The sequence below is a fragment of the Muntiacus reevesi genome, chromosome 9 (assembly GCF_963930625.1).
Source record: "Muntiacus reevesi chromosome 9, mMunRee1.1, whole genome shotgun sequence".
Classification (NCBI taxonomy): domain Eukaryota; kingdom Metazoa; phylum Chordata; class Mammalia; order Artiodactyla; family Cervidae; genus Muntiacus; species Muntiacus reevesi.
In genome coordinates, this window is record NC_089257.1 from 602574 (window position 1) to 618303 (window position 15730).

At 40.4% G+C, this 15730-nt stretch overlaps 1 long non-coding RNA gene across 3 annotated transcripts in view; it reads right to left on the bottom strand.

Annotated features, from left to right (window-relative positions):
* The window catches only part of LOC136174544 (uncharacterized), a 38116-nt gene that overhangs the window by 19137 nt on the left and 3249 nt on the right, over positions 1-15730 (bottom strand). The window contains exons 1-2 of one of the 3 annotated variants that reach the window (XR_010664406.1): positions 12191-12320; positions 4888-4944 (exon numbers count right to left, since the gene is read on the bottom strand). The exons of 1 other annotated variant lie outside the window; for it this stretch is intronic. This is a non-coding gene — a long non-coding RNA (uncharacterized lncRNA). Of the gene's footprint in view, positions 1-4887; positions 4945-12190; positions 12321-15730 lie in introns of those variants that run through there. One more of the 3 variants, XR_010664405.1, reaches the window with a different exon arrangement.

A 15730-nucleotide genomic window follows, 5' to 3' on the forward strand; every position in this document is an offset into this window, starting at 1 on the left:
TATTAGAATTTTCTTAATTGTTTTGGTTTGTTCTTGTAGGTCTTTTCCTTCTCTCGTGTTTCCCACCTAGAGTAGTTCCTTTAGCATTTGTTGGAAAGCTGGATTGGTGGTGCTGAATTCTCTTAGCTTTTGCTTATCTGTAAAGTTTTGATTTCTCCATTGATTTTAATGAGATCCTTGCTGGGTAGAGTAATCTTGGTTGTAGACTTTCCCCTTTCATCACTTTAAACATATCATGCCATCCCCTCTGGTCTGCAGAGTTTCTGCTGAAAAATCAGCTGATAACCTATGGGGAATCCCTTGTATGGTATTTGTTGCTTTTCCTTGGCTGCTTTTAATATTTTTCTTTGTATTCAATTTTTGTTTGTTTGATTAATATTTGCCCTGACGTGTTTCTCCTTGGGTTTATTCTGTATGGGACTCTCTGCACTTCCAGGACTCTTCTGCACTTCCTGGGTTGACTATTTCCTTTCCCATGTTAGGGAAGTTTTTGACTATAACCACTTCGAGTGTTTTCTCAGACCACTTCTCTTTCTCTTCTTCTGGGACCCCTATAATTCTAATGTTGGTGCAGTTAATGTTGTCCCAGAGGTCTCTGAGACTGTCCTCATTTCTTTTCATTTTATTCTGCTCCACCATTATGTCTTGCATCTCACTTATCCATTATTTTTACCTATGTTATTCTGCTATTGATCCCCTCTAGTGTATTTTTCATTTCAGTTATTGTGCTGTACATAACTGTTTGTTTGCTCTTTAGTTCTTCCAGGTCCTTGTTAAACATTTCTTGTATCATCTCAACCTGTGCCTCCACTATATTTCTGAAATCTTGGATCATCTTTACTAATATTACTCTGAATTCTTTTTCAGGTAGATTGCCTATTTCCTCTTCATTTATTTGCTCTTGTGGGTTTTTACCTTGCAACTCCATCTGCAACATATTTCTCTGTCCTCTCATTTTATCTGAATTACTGTCTGTGGTCACAGTTCCCCTTGCTTCTGTTGTCTGTTCCCTCTTGGGTAAGATTGGTCCAGGAGCTTGTGTAGTCTTCCGAGTAGGAGGGACTGGTGTCTGCAGTCTGGTGGGTGGTGCTGAGTCTTTTCCCTCTGATAGGCAGGGCCACAACAGGTGTGTGTTTTGAGGTGTCTGTGAGCTTTGTACGGCTTTAGGCAGCCTGTCCGCTGACAGGCAGGGCTCTGTTCCTGTCTTACTGTTTGGTGTGAGGCATCCAGCACTGGAGCCTGAAGACAGTTGGGTGGAGCCAGGTCTTGGCATCATGATGGGTACTCACTCCAGACGGCTTTGGGTACAGTGGCCACAAGTGAGGTGTGTGTGTGAAGCGCCCAGGGTGCCAGAGGCCAGCAAAAGCTGCAACAAACTCTTACCTTGTCTGATATTATTGATCCACAATGTTCTTTCATGTGTAAACTGTCTCCAGGAAGATGACCTCTCTCAATTCCACATTCATACATTGGAGACTTCAGAAAACAAAGAGGAGGGAGGCAGGGTCAGAGGTTCCAAAAGTCAGTCCTCCGAAGTGGTCCCAGATTCATCCTTCAGTGACAGCATCCAGATTGAAGGCAGTGGAAAGGCCTGGGATCTTTATGAAAGGTCAGAAGCCCTCACCTAAAGGCAAGCAACTCAGAAGTGCCATCATCCTGCAAGTGCTCAGGAATCTTCACGGTCTCCTTTCTTTGATGCAGACTCATGTTAACCGCCCCCGCCCCCCCCCAAATTATGGTGAGCATCCCCCTGAATGTCAGTGAAAAGATTGAAAAAGGAAGAGATGAAGGGAGAAGTAGTGGTGGTAGGAAGCTACTGTCTCCTTTATTTTGGAAGGATAGTTTGCCTGGATAAAGATTTTTTGACATTTCCCCCACTCCCCCAAACATTTAAATGTCATCCTACTACCTCAACTTTCTATGATTTCTGATAAAGCCAGCTATAATATTATTGAGAATCTCTGGTACACTATAAATCATGTTTTCATTTGCTGCTTTTGAGATTTTTCTCTTTATTCTTGAGTTTCATCAGTTCAATTTTGGTAAGTCTATACGTGGATTTTTTCAAGCTTATTCCACTTGGAGTCTATTGATCATCTTTAACATTTAGATTATTATTTTTTCATCAAGTTGGAAAATTTTTTGCCAGTATTTCTTCAAATATGCTTTCTGTCCCTTTTACTTTCTCTTCTCTTTGGGGGAATCTCTATTATACACATACATTCGTAGGCTTGATAGTGAGCTTCCCAGGTGTCTCAGTGGTGAAGAATTCACTTGCCAACGCAAGAGATGCGGGCTTGATTCCTGGGTCGGGAAGACCCCCTGGAGTAGGAAATGGCAACCCACCTCAATAGTCTTGCTAGGAGAATTCTATGGACAGAGGGGCTGGTGGACACAGTCCATGAAGTCACAAAGAGCTGGACATGACAGAGCAACTGAACACACACGTGGTTAATGGTGTCTGATGGTTTTCTGAGTTCATGTTCATTTTTCTTCATTTTCCATCTTTATGCCCCTCTTATTAAATAATCTCTATTGACCTATCTTCAAGTTTTATGATTCTTTTTTCTGCCAGCTCTAGTCTGTTCTTTATTTCCTGTAGTGAATTCTTCATTTATTTAGTGCTTGCCTTTTTTAATTACAGAGTATCTGTTTTTTTTTTAAAACAGTTTCTCATTATTGATATCTATTTGGTGAGACATCACTTTTATCCTTTCTTTTACTTCTTTAAACATCATTTTCTTTAGTTCTTTGAACATGTTTTTAACAGATGATTTAATATCACTGACTATAAGGTCCAAAGTCTGTGCCTCATTAGGGACATTGTTGGTTGGTTTTTTCCCCTTGAATATGTGAAATATATTTCAGAGTCTTTGCATGCTTTCTATTTTAAATGGACATTTAACATCATATATTGTAACAAATTTGGCATTAGATTCTTCCTTTCTCATCCAGAATTCATTATTTTTGCTGTATTTTTGGTTGTTGCTTTCTTGTTCTTGCTTATTTGTTTAGTGACTTTCCTAAATTCATTTCCTAAAGTTTTGATTTGGGGTCTCTGAATTCTCTATTTTTGGAAGAAGTTCCTTTAAAAAATCCTTACATGTATATGTACAATTGATTCACTTTACTGCATACCTGAAATTAACACAGCATTGTAAATCAGCTATACTGCAAAACAAAACAAAACAGATTGACTTCCTAGGGGTTACTCCTGGGTCAGTATAATTTAGTGCCTTTACCAAGGGGAACCTATGTGAAAATACACACTTTAAAATTTCAATAAGTTTAGAACACAGTCTTAGCTTCCACTTTTTGCTTGCCCAGGGTTTCAGAGCCAGCCAGAATGGGTATTTCTCCTTTCCCAAGTCTTTCCTCCTAGACATGCATCGTCTTCCACATGTATACAGCATTTTTGATCGCTAAGAATATGCCGAGGCTTCTCAAAGCTCCCTGTGGTTTTCCAGTTATCAAAGATTTTCTTTTAAATTTCTGACCAAGCTTTGGTTCATTGCAACTGAACTCACAGCTTTATGCAACTGCACTGTAGTCAGTACACTGATATTATTTCAGTACTTTCCTAGTGGTAGGACTTTGTTTTCACTTTGTATCTACACGAATAGCCACAACAGCCTGGGGACAGAGATTTTTCAGAATGTTGTAAATTAAGAAAATATCGACTGTGCCCAGAGAACGATGATTTTAAGAGAGCATCAAAGGATGTCCTCTCAGCTGGCTGCAGGACTAGGCTTTTCCTGGCTACTGTGCAATGAGCTGGGGATTGAGGTGGAAGTGGGAGTATCTCCAGGTTAAAACATCACAGATCTCTGTTTCTTGACACTCAATAGTGTCACCTGGATAGACAATTTTCAGTTTTTACTTTGAGTTTGGTTAATGTCCACCCCACGTGGCGGTGGCGCTGGTGGTAAAGAACCCGCCTGCCAGTTTAGGAGATATAAGAGACTCAGGTTTGATCTCTGGATTGGGAAGAGTCCCTGGAGTAGGGCATGGCAACCCACTCCAGGATTCTTGCCTGGAGAATCCCATGGACAGAGGAGCTAGATAGGCTCAGTCCATAGGGTCACAAAGAGCTGAATGCAACTGAAGTGACTTTGCAGGCACATGCATGCACTGTGAAACTATTAATTTTAGGGTCTTTTTCTTCTTTTTTTGTTGACATTTTCCTTGTTTTGGGGAGACTCAGGGACCTTAACTTGGAGGCACGTGGTTCCAGGTGGGAGGGTGAAAGCTGAGCCATGGTTCAGACCACAGCCTATGACTGGGTGGTGGAGGTGGAGGGTGGGCAGAATGGAAGAATGACATCATAGAGTTGCTTGTGCTGCCGTCCCAGAAGTCAACCTGCCAGCACTAATATTTATAGTTACTCCGATTTCTTATCTTTCCATCTTACTACCCGTCAACATAAAACTAAACACTAAATAAAACCAACATAGTCCAGACTATTTACAATATCTCAAACATATTTTCCATCATACAATCAAACATTCCTAGAAATATGAAAAAGAAGAAAGGAACAGGTAATAACAGACACAGGATCATTTCGAGAAATCCAAATTCAAGTGTGATAAGCAACATTTTAATTTACACTAAATGACTTATCATAATAGAAATTTAATTCCATGATTAACTTCACACATCTTGAATTATTTTTATGGCTAATGAAATGTAACAAAGATTTCAGTAATAGGAGTATATCCTTTTCATTTTGATAAAGATTCAGTAGAAAACTAAAGTTCTTATATCTTAATCTATCCTCTAAAAATTTGGGCAGGTTTCCAGTGATTCAGAGACAACGCTACTTCCTTATGGACTCTCATCTTGTCAAGTAAAATCATCTTTAGAGTTGCTACAAACATTATGACCTACCAGAGACCTTGAACGCTTCCTCTCAAACAATACTGTAAAGATTCCTGACAGCAAAAACTGGAAACAAAAATCACATTTATTAATACTTTGTCATTACATCTCCATGCAATCAACTTAAAAAGCAACAGAACCTCTGGAATGCCATAACATGAACAGCATCATATTCACTCTTTTGTGGGACCATTGAGAAAATCATGGACCCCTTGAGGTGACTTTATGTGTAAAAAGACTGTCAAATTTTACTTGGATTTTTTTTCAATCACAGTTTATTGAGCCCATGAGGTGAATTACAAGAAAATGCATCTAGTTGATGAACTTACTACTAAAAATGCTATACCTTAGTGATATCACATGCAAGTACTTTAAATATAATGCTGAAATACTTTATTAATAGAAAACATCACACTTAGAAAGTATTTGATTCATTATATATATTTAAATGTAAGAATTACATAATGTCTTCAATGAGTAGCTTGTTCTGTGACCTTCCATCAATCCTAAAACTTGTTAGAAAGATGGCAGCTATGGTGCATCAGAAATTTATTTTTTCCACTGGTGCAACTTTAATGTATGCATGGAAACTTTCAACAGCATTGAAAGAATAACTGTTCAGTTAGTAGTGAAGGAAAAGGAATATTCTGTCTCCCCAAAATGGCACCACTAACAAGCCAGTGCATGCATGTCACTCAGTCACTCAGTCGGGTCTGACCACGGACTCTAGTCTGCCTGGCTCCTCTGTCCACGGAATTCTCCAGCAAGAATACTGGAGGGGGTTGCCAGCTCCTACTCCATGGGATCTTCCTGCCCCAGGCATCAAATCCACATCTCCCGTGTCTCCTGCATTGGCAGCTGGATTCTTTACCTGGGAAGTCCAACATGTCAGTACTAACAAGCATTTTGGGGTCAGAAGGATATGAGTTTGAATTCTCTGAACTGTGCTTTCTATGACACTCAAGAGAAATTATGTGTTGTCATTAAGTTTTCCCTTTTTCATTGGTTAAGTGAGAGTAATATTTTCTAACTTGTGTTACTAAGTGGTTATTGTAACAGTTATATATGGAGTAATTTGCTGAATTATTTGTAGTCAACTTGGTCCTACAGTTTTCACCTATGACTCAGAACTACATTTTCTAGAATTAATTTGTTATTTTCAGTTACAATAGTGTAAGAGAAAATCTCAAGCAACATTTGGAAGGTAGAAGGGAAGCAGAAACTGTAACTCTCAGAAGATCATAGTGATCAGACATGGCAGCCATGGCCTCTTTTTTCTCCCTCTCCTCTGTATATTTTCATGTTATCTTCCACAGAAAGCAATTTCTAGATCGATTCATGATCTTCCCTTTGCAACCCCATTCTGGTGGCCTAGAATCCAGAGCTTCAAGATTTAATTACATACACTCTGCCTGCAATGCAAGAGACCCTGGCTCGAGTTCTGGGTGGGGAAGATCCGCTGGAGAAGGGATAGGCTACCCACTCCAGTGTTCTTAGACTTCCCTGGTGGTTCAGCTGGTAGAGAATCCACCTGCAATGCGGGAGACCTGGGTTCAATCCCTGGGCTGGGAAGATCCTGTGGAGAAGGGAATGGCTACCCACTCCAGTATTCTGGCCTGGAGAATTCCATGGACTGTACAGTCCGTGGGGTTGCAAAGAGTCGAACACGACTGAGCGCCTTTCACTTTCAACTTGTCCATTCGTGCTGGTGCCTTGTGAAAGTCAGTGTTAGTTGCTCAGCTGTGTCTGACTCCGTGATCCCGTGGACTGTAGCCCACCAGGCTCCTCTGTACATGGAATTCTCCAGGCAAGAATACTGGAATGGGTTGCCATTTCCTTCTCCAGGGGATCTTCTTGACCAGGGATCAAACCCAGGTCTTCTGCATTGCAGGCAGAGTCTTTACTGTCTGAACCACCAGAGGAGCCTTAGGCAGGAGCAATTAGTGATCTTTTTTTATGATCCTCTACCCTTGGTTTCCACATCTTGTCTGCAGGAGCTCCCACATTTACAAAGGCTCCAATTCTTAATCCAGTTTCTATATTCCCATAAATATTATGGTAGCCTGTTTTTCTTTACAAAACCCTGCACTGAAATAAGTACCTTATAATAAGCCCCCACATTTGGACAAATGGTAGATAGTCTTAATTTTTATTTCTTTCTGTTACATGTCTATGTCCACATACCTTCCTCAGGATTCTTTCTAGTATTTTGAAATGGGTGCTACCTTTGTCTTCCAGCTACTCATCTTAGCCATCCTACACACAGCAAGAGAACACTCTCTTCTCAGCATCCTGGGCTTCCTCCATTTGAGGTGCTCATTCCAAAATGTCTCCCAGAAAATCAAAACATACAACAAAGTCATCAAAAAAGAAAACAACCGGGATTTCCCTGGTGGTCCAGTGTCTAAGACTCCTCGCTTCCAATGCAGAGGGCATGGGTTCGATTCCTGGTCAGGGAACTAGATCCCACATGCCTCGACTAAAGACTCCATGTGCCACACATAAGAACCAGTGAAGCCAAATAAATAAATAATTAAAGAAAAAAAAAAAAAAAGAAAACCACTAGAGCAGTGTTTTCTTTTTTAATCTCCGGCAAAATCAAACTCATAAAGGAAATTATTGTAGCTATTTATCACATGTTGCCGAGGCTTCTTCTGAAGGACTGAAGCATGTATGCTCATTCTCTCTTGTAGCTCTAATTCTGATCAATGAGAAATTAAGGCATCAAAAGGGTATATAAGCAATAGTGAATGCCAACTGATTTACAGGTAGATAATCAACTGCTTCAGAGGTGTTGATTCCCAGTTTAGTGGGGCTCTGAAGGAGGGCTTATGGCATGCAGACCAGTTAATGGGATGCGGTATGGCAACAGGGAAACCTTGATTATATGGGACTCAAATTGGTTTATGGCATTTCTGTTTCCTCTGTTAGTACATTTGTCAGGTAAGGACTAGTGATATGTGGGAGAATAGTTGGGGGACACCCAAAATGGATGGGCCTAAGAAGGTCTCTTGAAAGAGAGACATCAAAGCTGAGATAAGAGTAACCTGAAGCCTTGAAGACTAGAGGAGTTTTCCAGGGAGAGGAAATAAAAACACTTACAGAGGAGAAATCTTTACTGGTTTAAGGAATAGAACAAAGACCAGTATGACTGGAACATAAAGAGGATTATCACTTCTATAAGATTGCTCTAAGATCAACTGTTATCTTGCAGAAAGTATGCTGTTTATTTTCTTTCTAACACTAACATTTAGAGATTTTAAAATAATTGCTTTCTTGTTAACTTTTGTTTCCTTAACAGAGAGTGAGATCTATGAAAGTGTTGTTGTTGTTGGTTTTTTGCTAAGTCATGACCAACTCTTTGCGACCCCATGAAATACAGCACACCAGGCTCCTCTGTCCCTCACTGTCTCCCAGAGTTTGCTCAAACTCATGTCCATTGAGTCGGTGATGCCATCCAACCATCTCATCCTCTGGCATCCCCTTCTCCTCCCGCCTTCAATCTTTCCCAGCATCAGGGTCTTTTCCAATGAGTCATCTCTTCGCATGAGGTAGCCAAAGTATTGGAGTTTCAGCTTCAGCATCAGTCCTTCCAGTGAATATTCAGGGTTGATTTCCTCTAGGATTGAGTGGTTTAATCTCCTTGTAGTCCAAGGAACTCTCAAAAGAGTCTTCTCCAGCACCACAGTTCGAAAGCATCAATTCTTTGGTGCTCTGCCTTCTTTACGGTCCAACTCTCACATCCATACATGACTACTGGAAAAACCATAGCTTTGAGTTATGGACCTTTGTCAGCAAAGTGATATCTCTGCTTTTTAGTATGTTGTCTAGGTTTGTCAGAGCTGTCTTTTCAAGGAGCAAGCATCTTTTAATTTCATGGCTTCAGTCATTATCCACAGTGATTTTGGAGCCCAGGAAAATAAAATCTGCCACTGTTTCCACTTTTTCCCCATCTATTTGCCATGAAGTGATGGGACTAGATGCCATGATCTTAGTATTTTGAATGCTGAGTTTCAAGCCAGCTTTTTCACTCTCCTCTTTTGTCATTCTCAAGAGGCTTTTTAGTTCCTTTTCACTTTCTGCCATTAGGGTGGTATCCTTGATAGCTCAGATGGTAAAGAGTCTGCCTGCGATGCAGGAGACCCCTGTTTAATTCCTGGGTCGGGAAGATTTCCTGGAGAAGAGATAGGCTACCCTCTCCAGTATTCTTGGGCTTCCCTTGTGGCTCATCTGGTAAAGAATCCTCCTGCAATGCGAGAGATCTGGGCTCAATCCCTGAGATGGGAAGATCTCCTGGAGAAGGGAAAGGCTATCCACTCCAGTATTTTGGCCTGGAGAATTCCGTGGGCTGTATACAGTCCATGGGGTCTCAAAGAGTCGGACACTACTGAGCAACTTTCATTTTCACTTTTCATCTATGAAAGTAGAGGTACTTTGTATCTTACTTCAACTTAGGTGTGTATCTTATTCATTGTTTTATTCAAGTCCCTAGAACAGTTCTTACAGATAGTGGCTGTCCAGTATGTTTCTTTACTGAATGAGTGAAAATATAACTTAAACAGTGTAATTCATTTTAAAAATGAAGTCAAACAAACAAGTGAAAAGCACTTTCAATAGATTCCATGTCTTCTGATTCACTCTTCAGAGTTCATCTTCAACTAGTTCCCAGATGGTAGAGACCATGAAACATAGCCTCCTGTGAAATACCAATCATGATCCCTTCAGGTTTATTTGGTGTGTGTGCAAATTACAAACTGACTCCAAAATTTATATGGTAAGGTGATACAAGGATAGCCAAGTTAATCTTGAAGAACATGACCACCTGTACTGATATTAAAACTTATTTAAAGACACTGTAGTGAAGACACTGTGATATCATCACAATTATAGAAAAATAGGTTCAGAATGGATTCAACCCTATGTGGACATTTGATTTATAGAAGCAAAAGAATCTTCTTCCCAATAAATGACACTTTTGAAAATTCATATTCTATAAAAATAAAATAATTTGATCCCTAATGTATATCATAAAAATAAATTCAAGGTACACTGGAAATCCAAATGTAAAAAGGTAAAACAGTTTAGATTCTAGTACATAATATAAAAATAACTTCCAAATCTAAAAGCAGAAAAAATTTATTAAATTAAGTATAAAAAGTACTACCTATAGAGGGAAAATTATCATAGTGGGTAGCACTGAAATTAATAAATTATTTAATTGAAAGACATCCTTAAGCCACAGAGTGGAAATGACAATTAGAATGCATAAACTGATAAAGAGTTTGTGTCCAGAATATATAAAGAATTACAGCAAATAAGTACAAGACAGAGAGAAAACCCAATTAAAAACTGTGAAGAAACTTGTATAGGTGCTTTTAAAAGAGGATGTCAAAATAGACAATAAGCAAAAAACTTCTCTACCTCATTAGTTAGCACGGCAAGCTAAAACTCCAAGTTTAGGAGCACTGACCAGAATGGGTGACGTGAGGCAACCTGGCAATTCAAAGCGCCACGGAGGGCACGCGCGCGTGTGTGCTCCGCTCCGTCGCGTCCACTCAGTGTGACCCCGGGGACTGCAGCCTGCCAGGTGCCTTTGTCCACGGAGATTTCCAGGCAAGGACACTGGAATGGGTTGCCATTTCCTCCTCCAGGGGATCTTCCTGACCCAGGGACCAAACCCACATCTCCTGCGTCTGCTGCCTTGCAGGTGGATTCCTTAGCATGGAGTCATAGAGGGAAGCCCTGAGACGAGGAAGCCCAGAGAGGATACAGAACGACAGTAATTTACTGCCTCCTAAAAAGGACGCAAATCGGTAAAACTACCTGGGAGAAGTTTAGCAGTAAATACTAAAGCTGAGTATGTGTGTGAACCCAAGATGTTGCAACTTTGCTTCTGTATATATGCCTAACAGTGATACCTGCACACATGCGGCTAAAGGCATGGGCAAGAAAGCTACTAACAGCCCACACTGGGAGCTCTGTAATACTTCAAACTGGAAGCGACCTGAATGTCCATTCATTAGACTATACAAACTACAGTAGGTGAATACAATGAAATATTAATCAGCAATAATCATGAATGGACTACAGCTATATCACAGCTATACCAATAACAAGGATGGGTGTCACAATCCTAAGCTGAGCAAAGCAGCCAAATACAAAATAATACACACTGTCTGATTCTACTTACATCAAGTTTAAAAGCACGTAAGAGTAATGTACGATATGAGAAGTCAGGCTAATGGTTAAGATAGGACGGAGAGGTTATTGATCGGAAGGGACATGAAAGGAATTTCTAAAGTGCTGGAATTTTTTTAATCTGACCTGGGTGTGAAAGTGAAAAGTGAAGTGAGTAAAACTATAGAAGTAAAAAGAAAGAAAGAAACTGGGTAGGGTGAGACAAAATGGAATTGCCAGTACCAAAGGGAAATGGGTTATTGTTTCAAACTGCATGGTTCAGGTAGGCCTCACTGAAAAAGTTATTGTTGATAATCAATTATTATAGTGGGTCGGCCAGAAAGTTCATTTGGGTTTTTCCATAAGACCTGATGAACATTTTGTCTCACCCTACCCAACATTTTCTTTCTTTCCTTCTATAGCTCCATTATCTTCTAACATTCGACTCCTGGGTAGAAAAAAGCTGTGAACGGGCTGGGATCTTTGCTTTGTTTACTGACGTATTTCATACACCTAGAACAGATACCTGATACACAGTATTAGTATGTATTGGTTGCGTGACCAAATTTCAAATGTATTACTATTATCATTCAGCATTTTGTGGGGATAATAGCATATCACTCACCATACTATCAGACATAATAAAATTTACTTTAGAAACTTCAGTTCAATTCTACCAAATGCTTCCTGGACAGTAAAACAAAAGATTTCATTTTTATTTCCCTGTACAAATTCTATATATTCCACTATTTCCATGGCAATAATGTTCTCACATCTTGTTTGCCCCACTGGAAAAAATAAATGCCCTCTGAGCGGTGGAACAATTGCTACCATTTCCTGTTTTCCCAAAATGTCCCTCGCGCATCTTACCACTATTTCCCCCTATTGAAGAGTATGTAAAAAGCAGATCTTTAACAAAACAGACTCTTATTATAGAAGAATTTTACTGGTATGATCTAAGTTTTTTTCCATATTGGTATACGCCTTTCAACTAGATATAAGAATAAATCCCTTGAAAACAGTGATTGTGCATGTTTAGGGTAGCATACTGTCTCTGGTATGCGACACAGCTCAGAAACAATCATCAAATGAATAAATTAATAAAGAACAATAAAGGAGTAGATTGTTTACTCACAAAACCAGCTGCCCAAAACGGGAATCCTGACAGTACTGCAACAGGAATATATACTCTTTGAAATGCTATAATTTGTGAGACTAACAGATATGTCCAGAGCAGTCCCAGGGAGTGAACAAACAGACCAGTCATTATTTGCACGGCCTGAGAGAAAAGAACACCATTAATTACTTACTTCTATTCCAGTGCAAGCTTTGAAAGGGACACACATCAAGAGAACGTGGAGGTGGAGAGGGAACGTGACAACCTAACGTAATTTTAGGGTTTTCAACGTTTCATTCAGATGAGGAGGGTCTGTTAATATTTCAGAGCAGAGTGCAGATACCGTGGCTATATACACGTCCAATAAAACTGTACTAAAAGCCTGTTTATCTGCTGCATTCGAGGACTCTAGGGCACGAGCCTTGGAGCCCTGAACACGCTGATCTCAATGCGCCTCCGGCCCCGCACGGGTCAGCGACCGCCGCCTGCAGAGGCGGCTCGTAGGTTTTGCAGGCCACTAGCCCTGCCTTTCGCTCGTGGTCTCAAACTGGGACTTGGACTTGGACTCCTGTTTTGCCCACCCGTCATGCCACGTGCGACAGTGGTTTATATCAGAGTCCTGGGTCCTGTATAAATAAGGGCTAAAGAAGGAGAGTGAACCCTTGAGTTACCTGGTTTTCTATAGCTCTTCCGGGGGACTGTTACCTGGTGTGGGGATTGTGGAGGATTTCTGCCCACTGAAGTCAGGCTAAGTACAGCAGCTTCAGAGCCACAGGAGAAGGACAGTTCTAAGCTTGCTGTGCAGAGCCCCCTAACACCTCACTGTAGGGCCTTTCAGCTGGTTTTCAAACAGATGTTTCTCAGCCGTGCCTGCTTCTGCCACGGCTGAATAAGGCACCCCTCCCTGCTCCTGGGCATCCACCAAACATAGGAATTCAGCTTAAAAAAAAAACTAAAAAACTAAAGGAGTTATACTGGCATTCAGAACAGAAAATCTCTTGCCTTACTATATCTCATACTTTTAAAATAATTTCTTTCTTTTTTTTGGCCACACAGGCACAAAGGATCTTAGTTCTCCGACCAGGGATCGAACCTGCATGGATACACAGAGGTTTAAACGCTAGATAGCCAGCAAAGTCTGTGCAACTCATATTTCCAGAATGTCTGGGTAAACTGATATCCTTTTCCTAAAAAACACATATCCTCTTAAGCAGGATAACTTCAGCTTGACGTCTGCAGTAGGCTTCTGTTCTGGTTATGTGATGATGAGCAGAGCTAAGAAGCGGCTAGTTGGTGCGATACTCCCCTCTCCTGCAGAGTACTCAGGCGCAGCTCGAAACTATGCATTTAGCAGCACTTCTGGCAGGCTGCAGTGGAAGGAAGAGGCAAGGGGGCACTGCATTCGACAGGACTTTGCCCGCTACTGCAGTGGCACGGAGTTTTAGCTCCTTGCTGAAGCTGGAATACACTGACGTTTTCTAAAGTCTGAGTTTAGAAGATCGAAGGATAAAAAACAAACAAAAAACCTTTCATATCCAAATAATTATAGATTGCAAAAATATTACAGAGAGGCCCTGTGCCCTGAACCTGGACGCTCCCAGCGGCCGCATAACCGCATTACAGCGCCAGGATGCGGAGATGGAGCTTATAATTCTGTGCCATTCCTTCTGTCTCCCACCACCATGCTCAAGAAACAGAACTTCCAAATTACTACAAAGGCACCCTTCATCCCACACCTCTATAATCACTCTCCTTCCAACTTCCTTAATGTCTGGAGGTCACCAGTGTGTTTTCCATCTCTACACTTGTGTCATTCTGAGAATGTTATATAAATTGAATAATTCAGCATGTAACTTTTGAGACTGACTTTTTTCATTTAGCTCAATGGCCTTGAAATCCATCTTAGTCGGTGTGGGTCTCAATGCATTTTCTTTCATCCATGATATGGATGACTATAGTTTATTCAGTTATTCACCTATTGAGGTGATTTCCACTTCGATAATTTCAACATTGAGGGCTATTACAAATAGAACTATTGTCTTCTTCTTGTGTACTGTCTTTGGTTATACCATCAGAGTAATATTGGCCTATTCAAGTAATTCCCTCCTCTTCTGTGTTCTGAAAAAGATTATGAAGAACTGGTGTTAAGCATTCTTAAAGTATTTGGCAGAATTCTTTGGTGAAATATACACGCCTGGCAATTTCTTTTTTAGGAGTTTTTAAATTACAAATTCAAGAGCATTTTATATCTTTACATTTCTCTCTATCATTTTCAATTTCTTTTATCAACATTTTATAGTTTTCAGAGTATAGGTCTTTTACCTTCTTGGTTAAGTTTATTCCTAGATATTCTTTTTGATGTAATTTTCTTCCTTTCTTTTTTTGATAGTTCATTATTAATACACAAAAAAGAATTAGATTTCTGTATATTAATCTTGTATCCTGCAACTTTACTGAAACCACTTAGTATTTTTAATAGTTTTTGGGAGCAGATTTAGTGTTTTCTCTATATAGCATCATGTCATCTGCAAATAGTGACAGTTTTACTTCTTCCTTTCCAACTTAGGTGCATTTTCTTTCTTTTTCTTGACTGATTTCTGTGGCTAATACCATGTTAAATAGAAGTGGTAAAAATGGACATCCTTGTCTTATTCCTGATTTTAGAGGATAAGCTTTTAGCTTTTCACCATCATGTATGATGTTAGCTGTGGGTTTGTCAAAAATGGCTCTTACTATGTTCAGTTATGTTCTCTTTATACCCATTTTGATAAATTTTTTAAAAACATGAATGGGTGTTAAATGTTGTTAAATGCTTCTTCTGTATATTGAATTGATCATGTGATTTTTATCCTTTTTAAAATTGTGGTGTATCGTATTGGTGGATTTGCAGATATTGAACCATCCTTGGGTATGACGGTTCATCATCCTGGGTATGATCCTCCCACGACTGTGCTCTCTCCTTGGCAGCAGCGGCCTTTGCCCTAGTGCGGAGCAGTGCAACAGGGGTCAGAGTGCGGTGCTTGGCTTAGATCAGTATGTACACTGGGGTAGTTCTGGGATGCCAGTCAGGGTTCCAGGCAGCTTCTGTCTGCTTGGTCTGCCTTGTTTTGTGATTAAGTAAGCGTGTGAACACCCTTTATGAGTAGAGGTTTTTCACAGCTCTGCTGTCAGTCTGGAGCTAGTTTTCAAACATGTTAAGGAAACTTGCCCTCCCTGTGTTGGGCTCCCGATTTGGAGTGCCTGATATGTGGTTTCAGTTGTTCATTTCCCAGAGAGGATCTCTGAGCCTGTGTGATCCCCTCTGTCTGTGTCGGCCTCCTAGAGACATGGATCCTGACCTGACCTCTTCTCCTCCCTTCAAACCTGACTTTGTGTGGTTCTTCCTATAGCCTTGGCTATATAAGAGTTTTTCCCCAGTTTCGGTTAGCTTTCAGTGAGAAGTGCTCCACACGTAGATGTATTTTTGATGTGGTTGTTGGGGGCCAAGAGCTGCATGCACTTCTGCTCTGCCATCTGGATCTCCTCCCAGATGGAATAATTTTTATTGTTACACTTAAA